Consider the following 17,160-nt stretch of genomic DNA (forward strand, 5'->3'; position numbering starts at 1 on the left):
AAGCGTACTGGCCACGGTATACGTAATTTATTATTTCAAGGATCGCGTAAATTCGTGGAGGACGCGCGGTAGAGACGTTCTCTTCCGCATCGAATTGCTTCCAGAGTTCGACGACGTGAAAACGCTACACGAGTATCCACCGAAATCGAACGATTCTCCGCCGGTTCTCGACTCCTGCAGAGCCGCGCGCGCAACAAACGGAGGCTATGCTTTAAAAGCGAGTCAGGCGAAACGGCAACCCGAAAAATTTCTGGCAAGGACCACGGTCCCGAGAGCGTCGTTGGACTATTGTAACGTTTGAGTGGCCGCTGTGTGACCGTTGCTCTTCGCCTCCAAGCAATTCTCCGGTGAATGCCGAGTCTTGCGGCTGTTAGACGTTGTCCGCCACGACGATCCTTCAATCGCAGACAGAATTTTTGTGGACGCGCGAGCCTCTGACTCGTCGTCGGGTCACTCGAGAATCGCGAGAAGAGAGCTTTTGTCCGGTCGTAGTTGCGCTTCTAGAACGTTCTCAAGCCGAGTACTCAACCGAATACTCAAGCCGAATTTACGCTGTTTCACTTTGAAGAATGAAAGCAGCATTCATCCGCCGTGTTCGGCATTCATCCGAAACAGTGTAAATTCGGCTTAACGAAATTGCGCGTCGTTGCGAGGACAAAAACGATATCCGAGGAGTTTGATCGCTAAGAACAGGCGCGCTGTCGTCGTTGAATAGCAAGGCTACGTAATTTTATCCTGTTTCGTTCGATACAGTTTTCCGCAGTACGCGGACGCTCTTCTTCCTCGCTCCTCCTTTTCGGCCTTTCTATTTCGGTTTCCCGTAGATTACAACCGGTAACACAGACCCCGACTATTATTAGGCGACGCTGCTCCCTCCTCTTAGATCGTATTATTTGTTTGACCTCGCTTTCTCGTGCTGCGCCTCTTCGGAAAACTTCGCGCTCCACCTTCTTGACGGATCGTGCACCGACGACGATGTTTCGTCGGCTGGGCTGACAGATTTTATTTCTAGGACAAGTCGGAGACTTCGAGCAATCGGATCGAAGCGTGACGTCGTCAGAGGGGTGACTTTGACTCTGACATCGTCGAAATTCATTGGTAAATCGAACACGTCCCGATACTGTTATTCTGTTCTAATCCTTTTCCATTTCAATTATCGAGATATTCGGAGAAGGATCACGGGGAAGAGGAATCGAATACTTGATGGGAATTTCGTAAGAGCGAAACTGGAACATACTCCTCTTGCCTTCGTTCCTCTCGGCCACCCCTTGTCCTGGCTCCCCCTTCAACTCCGAGTAGACCGAGTATAAACAGCTCGTGGAATGCCATGGGGGAAGCATTAGCAAGTGTTAAGCTAAATAAACACTCCGGCTGACGGGGAACGGGGCTGCGTTTACAATGGTAACGAGTGCCGACTATGGGGTGACTGGATGATGCCTCGAGTGTCTGGTCGCTAAATTCCTTCGACGATACTCCTTTGCTCCGGAATAATGTGACCGATTCGTCGAATCATCGCGTACCTTAACACTCCTCGCAATTCGTATTCGCAGTTTCTCCTTCGTCGATCGAGTCGAGCATGATCGTTTACAATAAGGTTGCAATAAAAGTGTACGGTGTATAGTGGAGAAAGGCGTCGTCGTTATTTAATCGAGGGATAATCAGCTTTCCTTTGTTCGAGGCGTAACGAGCTTCCTACCACGCGTCTCGACGCATTAGTCGCTGTCTTCGCAAACTTACGATATTATGCGGCTGTCGGGCTTCTTTCCCGAGACTTCTTTGTCGCTCTTGATAACCTCGTTTCTTACGAATTAATCTCGACATTGGTTCCCACCTACCGTGCCAGCGACACCAAGCGTGGCAAGAAATTCGTGGTCGCCTTCAATTTGCGATGGAAAATCACACGCGAGAAATCGTCCGGAACATAAATATCATTGGGAAAATCGCAAGGGGTATTTCGTTTTGGATCGAACGAGCGTTTCGATTGCCAGAACAGTGGCGTGAACGAGGCACGAATACAGGCACACGAAATTCGGACGCCGATCGTTTAATCGACGCTGCTAGAGATTAGCGAGCAACGGTGTTAATGCGCGTTGCCATTAAGCGCGTACTTAGCGCTGCGTGCGAACAAGTAAACGGAGAGAACACGGGACGGGGATGGGCGACACAGGAGGTAGACAGCTCGAAAGCCGTTTTCTGGCCAGCGTTGGAAATGCGTTTAACTGGTCTGGGTTCGTGCCGCTTATCGCAAACTTAGACGTTTCGTCGCCAAGTTATCGCCACGGAAACGCGTTTACGTGCGAAATTACGAACCACCAAGGACACAGCGGCTTCCCGCTGTTTTTTTTTTTTTTCTAATAATACCGGAAGACGTTCCCGGTCGTAGATCAGGAACAGAAGCGACGAACATAAGAGTTTCTTAGCACGTTCCCGAGCGTCGCGCTTCGAAGCCGGCCGCCACGGAGCGTGTACCGGAGAAATTAGTTCGTGCACGTGATTAGCCGTGGAGGCACGCAGCCTGCTGCCAGAAACCACCTCGGGGAAAGAGACACGATCGCCGGCTCGGAGTTCTGGGAAACGCGCTTGCTAAACGATAAGGGGTTGCACGGCTGGGGAAACGCGGCTCCGGTAAAACGCGATCGTACCGCAGCCTCGAATTTGGCTATCGAAACTGTACTCGGGAGAATCGTAGGTGCAATTCGAAGAAGTTAGTCGATGTCAGCCATGACTCGAGCTTTGTGCCTTACCGATACGGGAAGTGGCCACTGTTTCGAAATGAATCGGGAGAATGGTCGCGAGCAACGGGACAGCCAAGAAGGCGAATCGATGCGTGAATTGTTGACGATCAAAGGCCGCACCATCGTTCCGCCTTGGCTTCCTTTGTGCACCGCTAGAGTCATCAACAACGACGCAAAGAGCACTTGGCTAAAGTGGACGTGGATGGCCGGTCGAGACGAAATTAACGAGCCAGAATCCGTGAAGCTTCTGTGAAGGGAATAGCGTGGCGCGTTACGCGCCTATTTCCAACGATACTTTTCGCCGCAGACAGAACTGCCTTTCCACGGCTTTTTACATCGTTTCCTTCACGCTTTAAAGCGATTTTTATCACCGATGAACGTTACCGAACGGGAAAGTAAGCCAAAGGCCGTGGCAAATGATAAGAAAAGTAGGCCGCTTTCATATCGTGGAATTAACAGGCTAATTTTTTCCGCGTGGCAGAACGGTAGATCGATTGCAGCTGCGTTTGCGTTGCACAGAGAAAAAGTAGAAGGAGAGGAAGAGCAAGAGCAGAAATAGAGAGAAAGATCGCCCGGAATCTCTCTCTGCTCGCAATTAATTAGAGACGACCGGTCTACATTTTTCCTTTTAGCGAACGCTTTTAATCATCCCAACGATTTCGAGGTCTCTCTTACCAGCTGTGTTCTATCTCTTAACCTCTTTACCGGCCAATCGTTAACGATATTTAATGAAATTTCAACCAGGAACGACATACTTCTATCGAAATATCAAGCAAAGATGATATGTGTAAATCGAGTTCTCGATTAGCGTCGACGCGGCCAACCAGATCAGCATTGGAAAATATTTCGTGGCTTTGAAGTCTGGAAAACTAGACGAGTTCGAGTACATATAACAGATAGTAACAGATATGCAAGACAGAGTGTTCTACACGAGACACTATAGGTACAGACTATCGTGGAAGTAGAAAGTCTCGACTATAGTCAGACGCACGGCCCGTCTCTATCCATCGATTTCCGTTAATTCTAGGACAATTGGCGCACGGCTTGGCCACGAAATAATTTTATCGGATTCTAACCATTTTATTCTTCCTCGCCTTTTACTTCGAATTAGCTGGATTTTTATAAACGCGGGATTAAGGTTGGCGAATTAAAAAATTGAGAAAATTTGTAGCGAGATAATTGCGTGCGATATAAACGAGGGAATAACGAGGAGAATTTGCTTTTTACGTTAATTACCCACTGATATCTCATAATATACCGAAGTGTTTTCCACCTTTGCCGTCGATATTATTTACCTGCGGCGAAACGAATTAAAGCGAAAGTATCGCGAAGGAGAATTCACCAAAGCAACCGGACTACAGAAAGAAAAAGGCTCTCTCAATCGCGAACTCTTTTCCGAACCGTCGCTGAAGATGGAGGCTAATGGTACTCGAGGCTCAAAACGTTACACGGAACCGCATTTACTTCGAGGGTTACTTCCGCGACTGCACTCGACCCCTTAAATCGCAACAGCCCTGTAATAAAGCGATACTCTGAAGGGCCGCGACGTGCTCGCGGGTCAATGCGCATAAGTAGCTTAAAAAAGTTGAAAGTGTCGCTTCCATCAAACCGACTCGCCCGTGTTCCACCGTTTATCCTCGAGCTTTTCCTCAAACACCAGAAGGAAATTCTTTGCGTGCGAGTAAATATTTACTCGCACGATCAAACGACGCCCGTGGAAATGTTTTTCGAAACGAAAGGAGGAAAATTCGTCGATCAGCGCGAACTAGTAGCGATCGAATTTCACGGCTACTCGACACTTCTCGAGTTTACGGCGGGACGTCTTGTACAACTTGTAACAGTGTTTCTGCTTTGTCGAGAGGCGAGCGCCGGGAGCCGACTTGCCTGCCGCTAAGGTATTTCTAATTTAAACGTAGCCAAGCAAAGAATAGGAAAAGACGCGGCGACGCGCGTTACCAGCTTTAAGGCCGCGTTCACACCGGCGAGAACGCGGTGGGCGGAGAGAAACTCTCTGTTGAACGCGGCGAAACAAAAGGATGGCGGTCGGCTGCGGTGCAACAAGAAACCCTCGAGCGTATCCCTTCCGCCCCGTGCTGCCCCTTCCATTCTTTCTTTCGCGCTTTTCACGCGCTCGTTCCGCCGGCTCTCGCCTCGAAACCGCGCGCACTTTTAGCACCTCGAATTAGATTTCCTCTCATCGGTAACCAGGGTCGACGATCTCCTCCGATTCTTCTCTGTTCTCGCATTCGAAGCGTCGTCCTCGATCCCACGAAAATGGGGAAGGGGGTCGGAGCGGAAACGCGAATTCAATTTCCCCGAAATCGTTGGTTTTCATTCTGCCATAGGAACATCGATAGCCTTGCAAGATAGCGAATCGACCTTTCCTATCCACAGTCGACTTGTTCGCGGTTGGTGTCGCGGCGGAACACGCGAAACGGCTATTACAATTTCAAAAACGCACCCTTATCGGGTAAGAAGACTTATCCGGCTGAATAAATTTCTCGCCCTCGGCAACTCGAGAGAGGGAATCCATTCTTTTCGATTCTCCGTCGATCCGGCGATGTTCGAATATCTCGGCAGGTTCTTCGAGGGAACGCGAACCGGATCGCTTCGGGCGAAAGTAGATTTTTCGATGTGTCGTCGAACTCGCGAATCTTCGTTACCGTAACGCGACATCCTCTCGCCGCCTCGTCTCGAGATAACGTCTAGCGTTGCTCGCGAAGAAATATCGATACGAGGCTGGCTAAAAGCTCTTGGAAATCAGCGATTGAATCGAAGGTAAATTACATTTCCGCGGTATTCATCGAGCAGAAAGGAGAGGAAGATGGGGATGAAAGGAGTTCCTGTTTGACTTTTTTTCCACAGCAACCCGATATCGGTCCACCGTCTCGGATATCACAGACCTCGGAGCATCGATATTGCCCTTGTTACGTGTATCGGTAAACATTGTCTTTAACACGACAATATACCTTTCCGCTATTTCCTGAAAATGGCTGCAAATCGTGGCGGACAACACGTACGCGCCCTTTGATTAAAAGACGACGACGACGATTTTCGATCAGGAAGCTTGTCCTCGAAAACTCTCGCGAGGTAACGTTCTCCGTACAATAAGGAGCAACAAGAAAGCAGAGGTTCCGTGCAGGGATGTTTCCTAAATTGGATCGAATGGAACGTGGACAAGATTTGCGAAGGCATCGCGACACGCCAGATTCGCGGTAATCGATCACGGTGAGTCCCGGGGCGGGTCGGAGTCGTCGCGACGCCCGAGCGCTGGGAATTGCGAAGTTGCGACGCGGGACCGCGTCCTGGATTCCGGGACATCGGAAACTCTGTCGTTACATCGCACCGAAATCCCGTCGAATTCCTGCTCGAGAGAAAATTCGCCAACCCGTAATCGAGATTGCTCCTCGAACCAGCTTCGCCTGACTGCTACGTGGACAGGGGCGTGCGTCGAACGAATTTCAACCAGAAGGAAAGAGGATGATCGAACAAGAACCCTCTAACCTTCGCGGAGTCAATTTCCACGCGTCGAGGCTCCTCTCGTTCGTCATTGTCGCGGAAACGGGGTGGCGTTATTGCGCGAACGCCGTCAAAGCAGCCAGGTAAAAGGCGTTTGTGATGTGTAAGCCCGTTCGTGCAGAAGCGACGGTTTAATGCCGGCGACTGGCAGACTCTTCGACCTCTCGATTCGGGAAACAATAGGATCGTGAACACCTAGGAGAAACGATCCCGGTGCACCGGGGAAAATACCAAGCCAGGGGGAGAGTTTTCGATTGCTGGTTCGCCTTTCGATGGCACCGTCGTTCCAATTCGAACGAGTGAAACGAGACTCGGTGTGATCGTGTGTCATCGAGACGTGAAACGACAGTTTGCGCGACGAAACGAGACTACGAGAATTTGGATAAGAACGCGTATCGTTATTACGAGTGCTCGGTTGACTTCCAATTATCCTATGTCGCGTTTCCTACGCGGATGTAGTGAAATTAAGCTATTTTCCTGTCAACTCCGTAGCGTAGCGTTATTCGTTAATGTTGAGGTTATTCGATGTGTAAACAGAGAAACTCGTGGATAAATTGTAAGGTAGAAAATATATTTAAATAGAAGCGTAATTATAAGTAAGAATACAATTTGAGCTGGTCCAGATCCGCACGCTAGCTGTGTTACCCAATAACTGAAAACCCCGAAGCCAACGTCGCCTGTCTACTGTTTATGGTCTGTCTTCGTCGCAGTCTTCTGTCTACACGCTGTCGATGGCTTCAGTGCTTGAGAAAACTAAAAAGATCAGATGTAGAGTTTTCTTAGAAGTGGTGACCACTTCAACAGTTAATTACAATTCGAACGAGATGATATAGCACGACGGAAAGAAGAGTTTATATTCGTGCTATGGCTGATTAAGATGAAAACGATTGGACTGGGGCAACGATCGACTCGCCGCAAACGGGTGCGATGCACTCGAGAAATTAGGAAAGCAGGAAGAGACGTCCGGGAAGGGGGAATCCGGGCGAAGCGCGCGGGCGGTCTAGTTTTCCTTAACGCGAAGTGGCACCTCTAAACTCGAAAACGCAAAAGAGGGACCGGAGAGAAAAGGCTGGATAGGCAGAGACCGGGCTCGTGCACCGTCGTTGGCAAGCGAGAGCGAGTCGGAGATTCGGTAGAAGAGAGAAGATGCGGTGGCGGGAACAGACGCGCTGGGACGTTAGAGGGGAAGAGAAGCAACGACGAAGAAGAAGGCGGAGGCGGCGTTGGATGAGGCGGAGGAGCCGGAGGACCGAGTGTTTGCCTAGCCGGAGCACGAACCCCGTAAATAGAATCCCATTAAAGCCTTGACGCGCTGCCGCTCGTCCTCTTCTCGTACAGATATACGAGAATGTACGTGCACTGGTACACGAAGAGGAGCGGAGCCGGTATGGATCTTAGGCACCTGCACACAGCCTAGCCTGCTGGGGATGAGGCGCGCTACCCGATGGGAGAAACGCCGTGGCCGAATAATGCCAGCCACCTTCGCTAGCGTAGCCCGATAGAATCGAGAGTGCCATGAAAAGCGGCGAATCGTGTACTTTCAGAATCTCTATCTCTCTCCCCCCTCTTCTTTTTTTTTTTCGTCGTCGAACGTCTCTTTCCTTCTGCTCTAGCGGACCGTTCGTCGAGATCTTCTTTTAAATTACCGGCTACAATAAGCGGAGAATTCTAATCGTTTAACCACTTAGGAATTCCATAAGCCTGATTCTACTGCTTCCTCGCGAGGTTACCACACGGAATGCTAAAGCGGAATGGACGAAAAAACGAAAAGAATCTGAAACTCCTTTCCGTGGATCGCCTTCGATTCAGTTTATTCGCTTTTCTCCACGTTCGGCAGTCTCGTTCTATTTATCTCTTCAGCCCCTCGATTTCCCACTACACATCAATTTCTCCTTTCAATCCGTCACTCGCCGTTCCTATTTGTTTAGCGATCTGTTCCTCGTATTTTTCCTCGTTCTCGAACCTTTTATCTGGCGGATTCCTCCGCGGCGTCCCTCTCCTGCCCCTTCGACGCTCCTTTTAGAAGAGCTCCTTCGTCGTCTGTCCCTCGAGAATTCATCGTTTCCGTGTATGCGTCCGTTTCGTCGCTGGAAGGGGAGGGAGAGAGAGAGAGAGAGAGAGAGAGAAAACCATACAGGTGCGCACCGTGCATCCACGTCGATGGAAATTGATTGATCGACTTCGCCGCGTTTTCCCACGGGCAGTCATCGCAGTTCCTGTCCCGTTCGAATGGAACTCGCAAGACCCGGGATCGATGTATCCGGCGCGGATTGCTCTTCCGTCAAGTTTCTGATTAATTCGACACTGCTGCGTTCTCCAGAAAGTATGGACGAGCATTACGAACGATGGAGCACGCTGGTGTTCCCGGAGAAGCATCGCTTCGAACGTGGTCGCGAGACTTTGGAATTTCAGATATAGAAATCTACCCAAGTTAACCATAGCTACGACTTGTACGTATATTGTTTCTCTGCCTGAGTTTTGCCTGGTAAATATCGCCTTTGAGACGTCGTTTATCAACGAAAATGTCTCGCCTGTTCTCTTTTCTCTCCAGAGTACGGTATACCAAGTGGCGACGTTTCCAAAGGATGAGCAGGGACCAAGAAATCTTCGTTCACCAACTTGGACGCGTTAATAATGCATGTTGCACCAAGTCGAAATAGATTGTACAATATGAAATTTCCTATTAAACGTTAAACGTGTCACAGCTTTCGCAGCGGACGTTGATCTTTCCGATAATCTTTTCGTATCGATCTTGAGAATTATTCGTTGCAAATTATTCACTTCTCGTCGCGCGTCCCGAAGCTCGAGCTCGAAGCCAACGTCTCTGGATAATTCAATTCTGTTAGTCCTTTGATTTCAGGATACGTACATGAAAATCTTCTCATGAATTCATATCCGAGAAAGTACAATCTCTTGAGAAAGTAGGAAGGAGACGTGGAGGATCGGAAATTTCGTCGAAGATAGGAACCTCGGGACTTGGTCGCGTTACTCTGACGGAAATCGCAGTAGAATCCTCGGCAACGCCGCGGATCCGTCGAGCTCGACTTAAAATTCCAAAAACGATCGCGATCACGGCCAGGAAGAAAGGTTCGCCGTATAATTCGCCACTAAACGGAGTTACGTAACGGGTGGGTGGACCATTTGGTCGGCGTTATCGTGCGCTTTTATCCGTTATTTCGTCTCGGTGGCGGGATTCCGCTCGCCATCGTGAAACGGACGATCGGGTAGGCCGCGTGCGGGCCAAAATGCTGGAGAACGAAACAGCCGGCGCGATCGTTTCTGGCAAGATATCCGCCATACGATGCTGCCAAATCGAATTCCATCGAGAAGAACGCGCGCGTATCCGTCGAGAATTTAAGAAAAAGGCGAACATCGGGTATAGGGGGTGGGGAAAGACGGACGGAACAGCGTCAAAGACAAAGGAGCAACTTTGGAGTTTCGTGAGTAACGACAATGATGTGCAAGGAACCGTAAGGTGAACTTCAAGCTCAGTTGGAAATTTCGCTTCTGAAACGATCGTTCGTTCGTTCGAGAAAGAGAGAGATCACACTCGTCAACGCTGAAACGCGTTTCCTCTCGCTGAAATTCGTTCACGTCGAAATCCACCGGGACTTTCGCTCGAGGTTAAACGCTCTGTCTTAGACGCATTAATGGATTATTTACGGTCATAAATTCGATCGATTATACGTCCCAGGACGAACTGACGCTTCGAACGTTCACGAAGCTGCCATCGATCGATCGTAATCGACGCGCGTCCGATTAGCGAATAATTGGAGACAAGACCGACGCATACCGATCAGGTGTTTAGAATCTGCGCGGCCGAATCGTCGGAATTTTCCGCGGCTCTGTGCAACGATCATTAACTATCGGTAGCTACCATTCCGTGCTGACACGAATGAACGATTGGTGGATCGATGACTGGCCAGTGGAGAATATTCATCGAGCCGCGCGTTATTTATTGTAAACGGCGCATCGATTCGCAGCCGCAATTTGATTTCGCGTGATGACGCCCGATCGAGTCGGAAAAGTGACGCTTCCGGTGTGCGCCCGACCAGCTACCTATTCGATGATTCGATCCAATTAATCGCTTGGCCCGCACCGTACTCGCGCTTCCAGAATCCTAAACTCACGGGGCGTGGTATGCGGCTTCGGAATCGCGGCGAACTGTCCGCCTCGAAATTCCTGTGGCGAAGCTATGGAGCGGCTTGGAAAAACGGGACACGTGATCCTTTGAGATCCGACGAAATTTTCACGAGTTTGTTCCATCGTTCTTACACCCGACTTGTTTGGAAGTCGACAAGAGAGCCTTCGATTTCAAAGTTTCGCACTTTGTCCGCGAATGGAGGACGTCGACGCAGGCGTGCTTTATGACGCTTTATAAAGCACCAAGATGGGACGAGGAAGCGAAGAAATTAGGTGTAAAAACACCGCCGCTTTCCCATCCTTCTCCCTTTGTCATTTTGCCTACCTTCCTTTGCACCGATGTTCTCCTACTTTTTTTAACAAAATGCCGCGCGTGCTAGGGAGACACGGGGAAATCGCGAATTACACCAACTGACTGGCATTGCGCCAATTTCGCAGCGCGTCGATAGGACTCTTTACGCGCGATAAGTGCACTCGCGTTGCACGAGTCGCGTCAATGAAAATTCCCGGTGCCGCTATTATCAGCGAAATCGCGGTTACGTGGAAGCGCTTTCGACAGATAACAGGTATACGTTTCCGAGTATTTACACACTAGCTATCTTTCTCCTCTCTCTCTCTCTCTCTCTCTCTTTACATGCCGTCACGCGTACCAGAGAAATACGCCCGCGTGTGCGGATATATTTTTCCCGCCACGCAAACAGCTCCAGATCGACTTTGTTCTTCCCCCGGAGCAACAAACGCGGGCATATTTGCTTCTTCCCAGGGAAATCGATATTCGCAATAACTCAGGCCATCGACGGAATTCTGATTCCACGCCGGTATTCCCGGCGAAGCTGGTCTGTAATTGGAACGCGCCGCTAAATGAAACATGCATACTACACGGGTCGGGAATGCGGTTCAATCGTTCACCTGCGAGGCTAAAAAAGGAAGATGTCACGAAAGGTCCGCGAGAGTAAATCGTTTCGCCAAAAATCGAATCCTTGATACGTAAATTTGAAAACGAGTTATCAACCTCTGCCGAAGAATCGTTGTAATTTGATAGTTCGGACAGCTTAATCGATATACTAGAAATCTATCGAAGAGAAAAAATCTTTTGACAGAAGATACGAGTGGATGATCTGGAAATGTCCTATGCGAATTCGACCGATAACTATTTGGTGTCTTTCGGGCTATAAGGTTTTTGAAGAAGTTTCCGTCGATATTTGTAATGCGATAGGGTGCTGTTTGTTTCCGTTCTGTTTCGCAGTGTAACTTTAATCCGTTTTTGGCCATGTTTTTTGGTCGTCTAGGTTTAGTTCGTTGTACTAACTTTTTATTATCAGCCCGACCACCTGCGTTTCTACTCGAATTCTAATCGCCTCTCTGATTGTATCTAATTCGAACGATGGAACTGGTCGATCGCGTATAGACGAGACAGATAAAACACGAAACGATTAAAATTATCTTGGTGGAAGTTTACGTAACGTTTCACGGAAATAGACTCACTTTCGCGCTTACTAAAATATGCAGTGGCAATTTCAACGATGCCTGGAAATCCTCGGAGGATCATACTTTTTCGGTTATTTCCATATCCGTAGTTCGGCGAACGTATCGACTGAGAAACAAAATGCGTCTGACTCCGTCCAGTTGCAGAGGAAAGAAAGCAACGAGAGGCGAAAAGCGTTCTACGAATTCTCGATAAAAATCCAACGACGTCAGGAGAAGGGGAGGGCGCGGCTGGAAGTTGCAATAGGATGGAAATAAAATTACAGCGGGGAAAAAAGTCTGGGACAAGAGGGAGGAAAGGAACGTAACCGCCTGGATTCGATGTTCCTTGAAATACACCGCTTGTATCGAGAACGTTAGCATTAGCAATGAGGCGGGTTTAATTCGGCTCTCGTTTACCTAAATTGCTCTACTTGATGACGATAGTCTGCAAAGAATGGTGTACGATCAACAAAACCGAACGATCTAGACCATTGAATGCTAGTAAACCGTGTCGTATATTCAACTCTTCTCGCGCAATTACAAAGTCTTAGCATACCGTTGTTTGAAATTCCTTATTCCGAATTAAAGCGTATCGTTATCGTCGGATAAGGCCGGTCCAAGGTGAAGGAGGTCATCGAGGTCACTAACGCTGGAGATTACCTTTCCAATCTACTCGGTCCAGAAAAAAAGAAAAAAATAAAAAAATCAATAACTGCCTGGATGATCCAATATAAATACTTGGTAGATTTTTATGGATAAGGGTTCCTTTTCTGGGATAACGCGACAAAGGATGCCTCGTTTCAATCAAGCTCGATGATCGGCGATAAATCAAAGAAGATTAACGGCGGCCGATTCACGACTTCAGGAAGCGCACTGCTCTATTTACGGGATGGTCGATTTAGGTCGATAATGCGGAAGGACGAGAGCCCTCGCGTACGTATATCAATATACACATCGGTTCTGGGAGTATAATAGAATGCATTCGAGGTCGCAGCACGAGTATGCCCTATCCTTCCGTGGATATTAATGGCGCTAGATATTGCTTTCGCACGCCGGCTATACCTACTAGCCGTGCTATGCACTGCTATGTATTATTAATGTCGTCATGAGACAAAAAGGATTCGCGATCGAGCATGACGCGCCATGCTTTAACCTCGTTTCCTACGAATCCCCTCGTGCTCTCCTTCCGGCATACGTGTTTCCGCGAAGAACGATTTTCATCGCGTGAAAATACCTCCCTAGGAATATCGCGCGTTCATTAAGCGCAGCCATTCTCTTTGCATTTAGCGAAGCTAAGTCGACCGAGACTCGAGACGCAGCCTTTGATTTTTCCTTAATTACGTTAAAGTCGTGGCGGGACAATAGACGGAAAGTTTCGAACACTACGCTATTCGATCCTCAGTCGACAGGGGTTAACTTCGCGACCTATTTCCTCCAGTGAGTTAAGCCCGACGATCACCTTCTACGGAGACTATTTGTCACGGGCATGATTTCCAGTTCCGAGTTGCCTGTAACGCCGAACAATATATCTCGCTTAATAACCGTGCACTGAAATATTTCGAAAGTTAGCCGGTCTATGCGGAGACAATACGGCCACGATACTTTTGGAATTATCGTCGAAGGAATTAGTACAACTACTCGGCAGATTTCTTTACCTGGTCTGAAAGAAGACCACGACTAGTCGACAAACGATCCCCGGTATTTCTCCGTTTCGTTAATCCTAATTCATGCCTCTGGAAGGCAGACGATCGATGGATGAAGTTCGAATTAGAATACGAACCCGAGGAAGTCTCAATTTTCTTTTTTTTTTTTTTTTTTTTTTTCATCCTTTTCGATACTACGGCGAAGGAAGAAGACGCGAGACGCGAAGAAGGAACCCCAAGGAAGCCCTCGCGAGCCATTAATTTCTCATTCAATTTGTAGGCTAGGATGATCCGCATGCGCTTCCTTCAGGGGTCGGACGAGGTTCTCTCGAAGACGGAAAGAACTTACTGGATTAGAATCAAGCATCGGGATGGAAAAGTCAGGTCGACGCGACGGATTAATTTACGATGGCTCGTTGAAACAGATCCGGCAGATTTATCGAGGAACGATGACCTCGTGTGTCCATCCCCTCTGATACCCAGCCATTTTCTCGCGAGTGCCATTGCCAACGATCAAATACCGCTTCGACCTTCTTCCGTCTCTTCTCCGCCACCGGTCTATTTTCTTCTTCCATCCTCGTCCTATAATCTGGAACCTCGCTAACGAGATCCCAAGTTTGTCAACGTCTTCGCGACGATCTTCGAGGACGATTTTACTCATGGAACGATATAACAGGGGATTGGGCGATCGTTCTGACACCGAGTGGTCGTGAATCCAAGTTCCAGACGATCAGGTTAACTCTTACAGCGTCTCGAGTTCTTGGACGTTGCTAATGAGCAGTTTCTTCTGGGAAGAGAGGTTTTAATTATCGGTGATTTCGATATCTTCCTGTTCTCTTCTCGCCCTTGTCGCGATCGGTAAAACATAGCCCTATCAAACGTAGCGTTCATTATCGACGATAAATATGCAAGAACGGTGAAAAATCTTTCGATAAAAGACTTTCTAGGCGACTGGCGGCGAAAAACAAGATTCTGCTGAAATTTGCACACCCGGTCGAGAAGATACGAGCGTGGAGGCGGACGTTCTCGTATTGTTTGCAGTACGAGATTGGTTGGTTCGTTTAAACACGCGACCCCGTGATTTCAACGGGAAAGAAAAAATATTTTCAACGGGAAGATTCTCTCATTTTCTTCGGTCGTTCGACGTCTCTTTATTTCGTCGGTGATCCGACGGCCCTCGAACGCGGTAAGTCGGTGCGACTCCGCGCGGAGAAAAGCAGGGATTTCGTCGGTCTTTCTCCGAAGAAGAAAACACGATATTACCATCGCCTTCGATGGCCTACGAATTTCTTCGTCTTAAGGCTAATCCAGCTTTTTTCGCCCGATCAACCCTCCGAGGGGTCGTGTTCTTACGCGTCCGTCGTAATAAGTTCTCGGGCAAGAGAGAAAAAGTTTTCCATCGAAGCTCGATCGTTGCGACAAACGACAGGCAGTGGAAAGTAGCGAGCGAATTTTTCGAATTCGACGAAAGGATCAGGTGATATATAAAGCGGAGTTGCGATCGTCCGTAACTTATTGGGTGTCGATTCAGACCTGTCGCGCATTAATTACGTATACGCATCGTAATGGGTTTCCATTAAATTCTATTCGAAATCCCATTACCCGGCAATTCCAGGAGCATCGAGATTTACTCGCGCGATAGTCGATCAATGGTAACCTAATTGAATTCATCGTTGCAAGTCCGTTTTCGGCAAAGAAAGAACGCGATTAACGACGCATCTATTCCAACTTCTTTGAAACCGTTGTTTCCTCGTCGAAGAGAATCATCCATAGCCGCTAGCCGTCGTCGAAGACATAACTAACCCTGACGATGCGTAGGATCGCCGAATTAATGACCACGTAGCGTGATGGGTATTAATTATTAGCGGGCAGCGGAGCGACGTCGATCCCTCTGATCATCCGTTCTGTCCGTGTCTCGTGAGTCCAGCTTCGCATCTACGGACGAGGAACTGAAAAATTAGGGTCGGTTTTAACGAACAATGACCGAATCCGAGTCGATTGCACCGGGAACTTTCATTCGTAACTGGGTAACTTATTCGCCCGAGTTTCCAACTTGCCGACGATCAAGATGGAAAACAATAAAACAACGAGGAGAAAGAATATGGAATTACAGGCGAAACATCGTTAGAAAAGGGGCGAGGTGGGGATTTCGAAGCAGGCTCGCGCGCAAGGTTCGTTTAAATTACTAATTTCCGTGCAATTTCACGCGAGACCGGCGAGAAGCTTAAATGAACCGGGAACACTGAATAACCGGTTAACTACGTTTCTGATAGTTCGCTGGAACTATGACGATATCCGGGCAACGCTTAACCGTTCCCATTTGTTCGCCGACAAATTCGCGGGGACGCGTAAATACACGTAAATCTAGGGGTTCCGCGCGTGCAAGCCTCGTGTATGATAATCTAAACGGCTCGTATATGGTTTCACCGACGCGCACCACCACCAGACCCCGGTTGATTGACGTGCGTGTGAGGGGAAGTAGACGGCGCAGGTTTGCTTTGCCGGTATTCCGCGCTGTAACGCCAGCCATGTAAATTGTTCTTCGTGACTGTCGGGGCTAAAGCAACCCCATCGGACGTTCTAACGAGGCACCGCAACTGTTTCACGGCAAACGTGGCCGATGCTACGATCGGCAGAGTTCGGTATACCAAGCAAGGCGATTGTTTGCCTCTTTTATCGGAATGCCGCTGCTTTAATAGTTGCTACGGGCCGTTCAAATTCGATGGCCGAAGAACAACCAACTAACGAACCAACGAGAGACGGTGGAGCAACGATAAAGTGGGAATAATCGCAAACGTTGAAACGGGTAAGACGTAAAGCTCCGAAATCGAGGAAACTGGAGCATTGTTCGATTCTCATGGTGGAAGATTGGCGTATTATTCCCTTGACCAAAGGGGAAAGAAAGGAACGGTCGCATTGAATTGGAGGGTGAATCGAACGATAAAGCGAAGTCGAGACTCGAATCGCGTTACGATTTACTCGAATAGCTGCATTCCGGATGATTGGACGTGATTATTCCGATTCCGGGCTGTGGAGTTTACCTTGGCTAGCGAGCATTGGTTGGCAACACGGTTGGCGTGGATGCGTTCGAATCGGCCCGCGCGCGCGGTTTATTGACCCAGCCGGTTAAGTGCTCGTTCTGATTAGCAGAAGTTTCCAATATCGTATCTAGAATTAACCCCCGTTAATAGGAGCAAACTGACGAGCGGCGGAATGGTCCATGCGAATAAATAGATGACAAAGCGTTGATTAGGGCCCATTAATCGAGCCACGCCACGCCGTTGTTTCCTCGCGTTCCATCGGTTAGCTCATTTCTCGCTCCAGTAATTTTTCATACACCGCGAGAAATTGGAACGCGATCCGCCTCCCGCCACATGAAACGCAGCCGGCTTTCCGAAGCGTTCGACCGGGTTAAACTGACTAACGATATGCAGTCGGATACCGCATCTAATAGCTCGCCTGATAAATTATCGAAATTGCCGGATTCTCTAACTCCGCCGAACAGCTGCAGCAAGTACGAGACGAGCGTTCCAACGAAGAAGAACTGGAGATAGGGAATCGAAAGAGGACGGAAGGGAGGGTTAATCGTGATTCGAGACGATTCCAAATGGATCCGAAGGTAATTTGAATAATTGTCAAATGCCGCGTGCCAC

General features: G+C 48.7%; 1 protein-coding gene across 2 annotated transcripts in view; it reads right to left on the reverse strand.

Moving 5' to 3' along the window:
• Window positions 1-17,160, reverse strand: part of LOC117214156 (protein vein) — a 200,517-nt gene that overhangs the window by 100,140 nt on the left and 83,217 nt on the right. The gene's annotated exons all lie outside the window — the stretch shown is intronic.

Source organism: Bombus bifarius, unplaced genomic scaffold (assembly GCF_011952205.1).
Source record: "Bombus bifarius isolate JDL3187 unplaced genomic scaffold, Bbif_JDL3187 scf7180000009200, whole genome shotgun sequence".
In the NCBI taxonomy this organism is placed as follows: domain Eukaryota; kingdom Metazoa; phylum Arthropoda; class Insecta; order Hymenoptera; family Apidae; genus Bombus; species Bombus bifarius.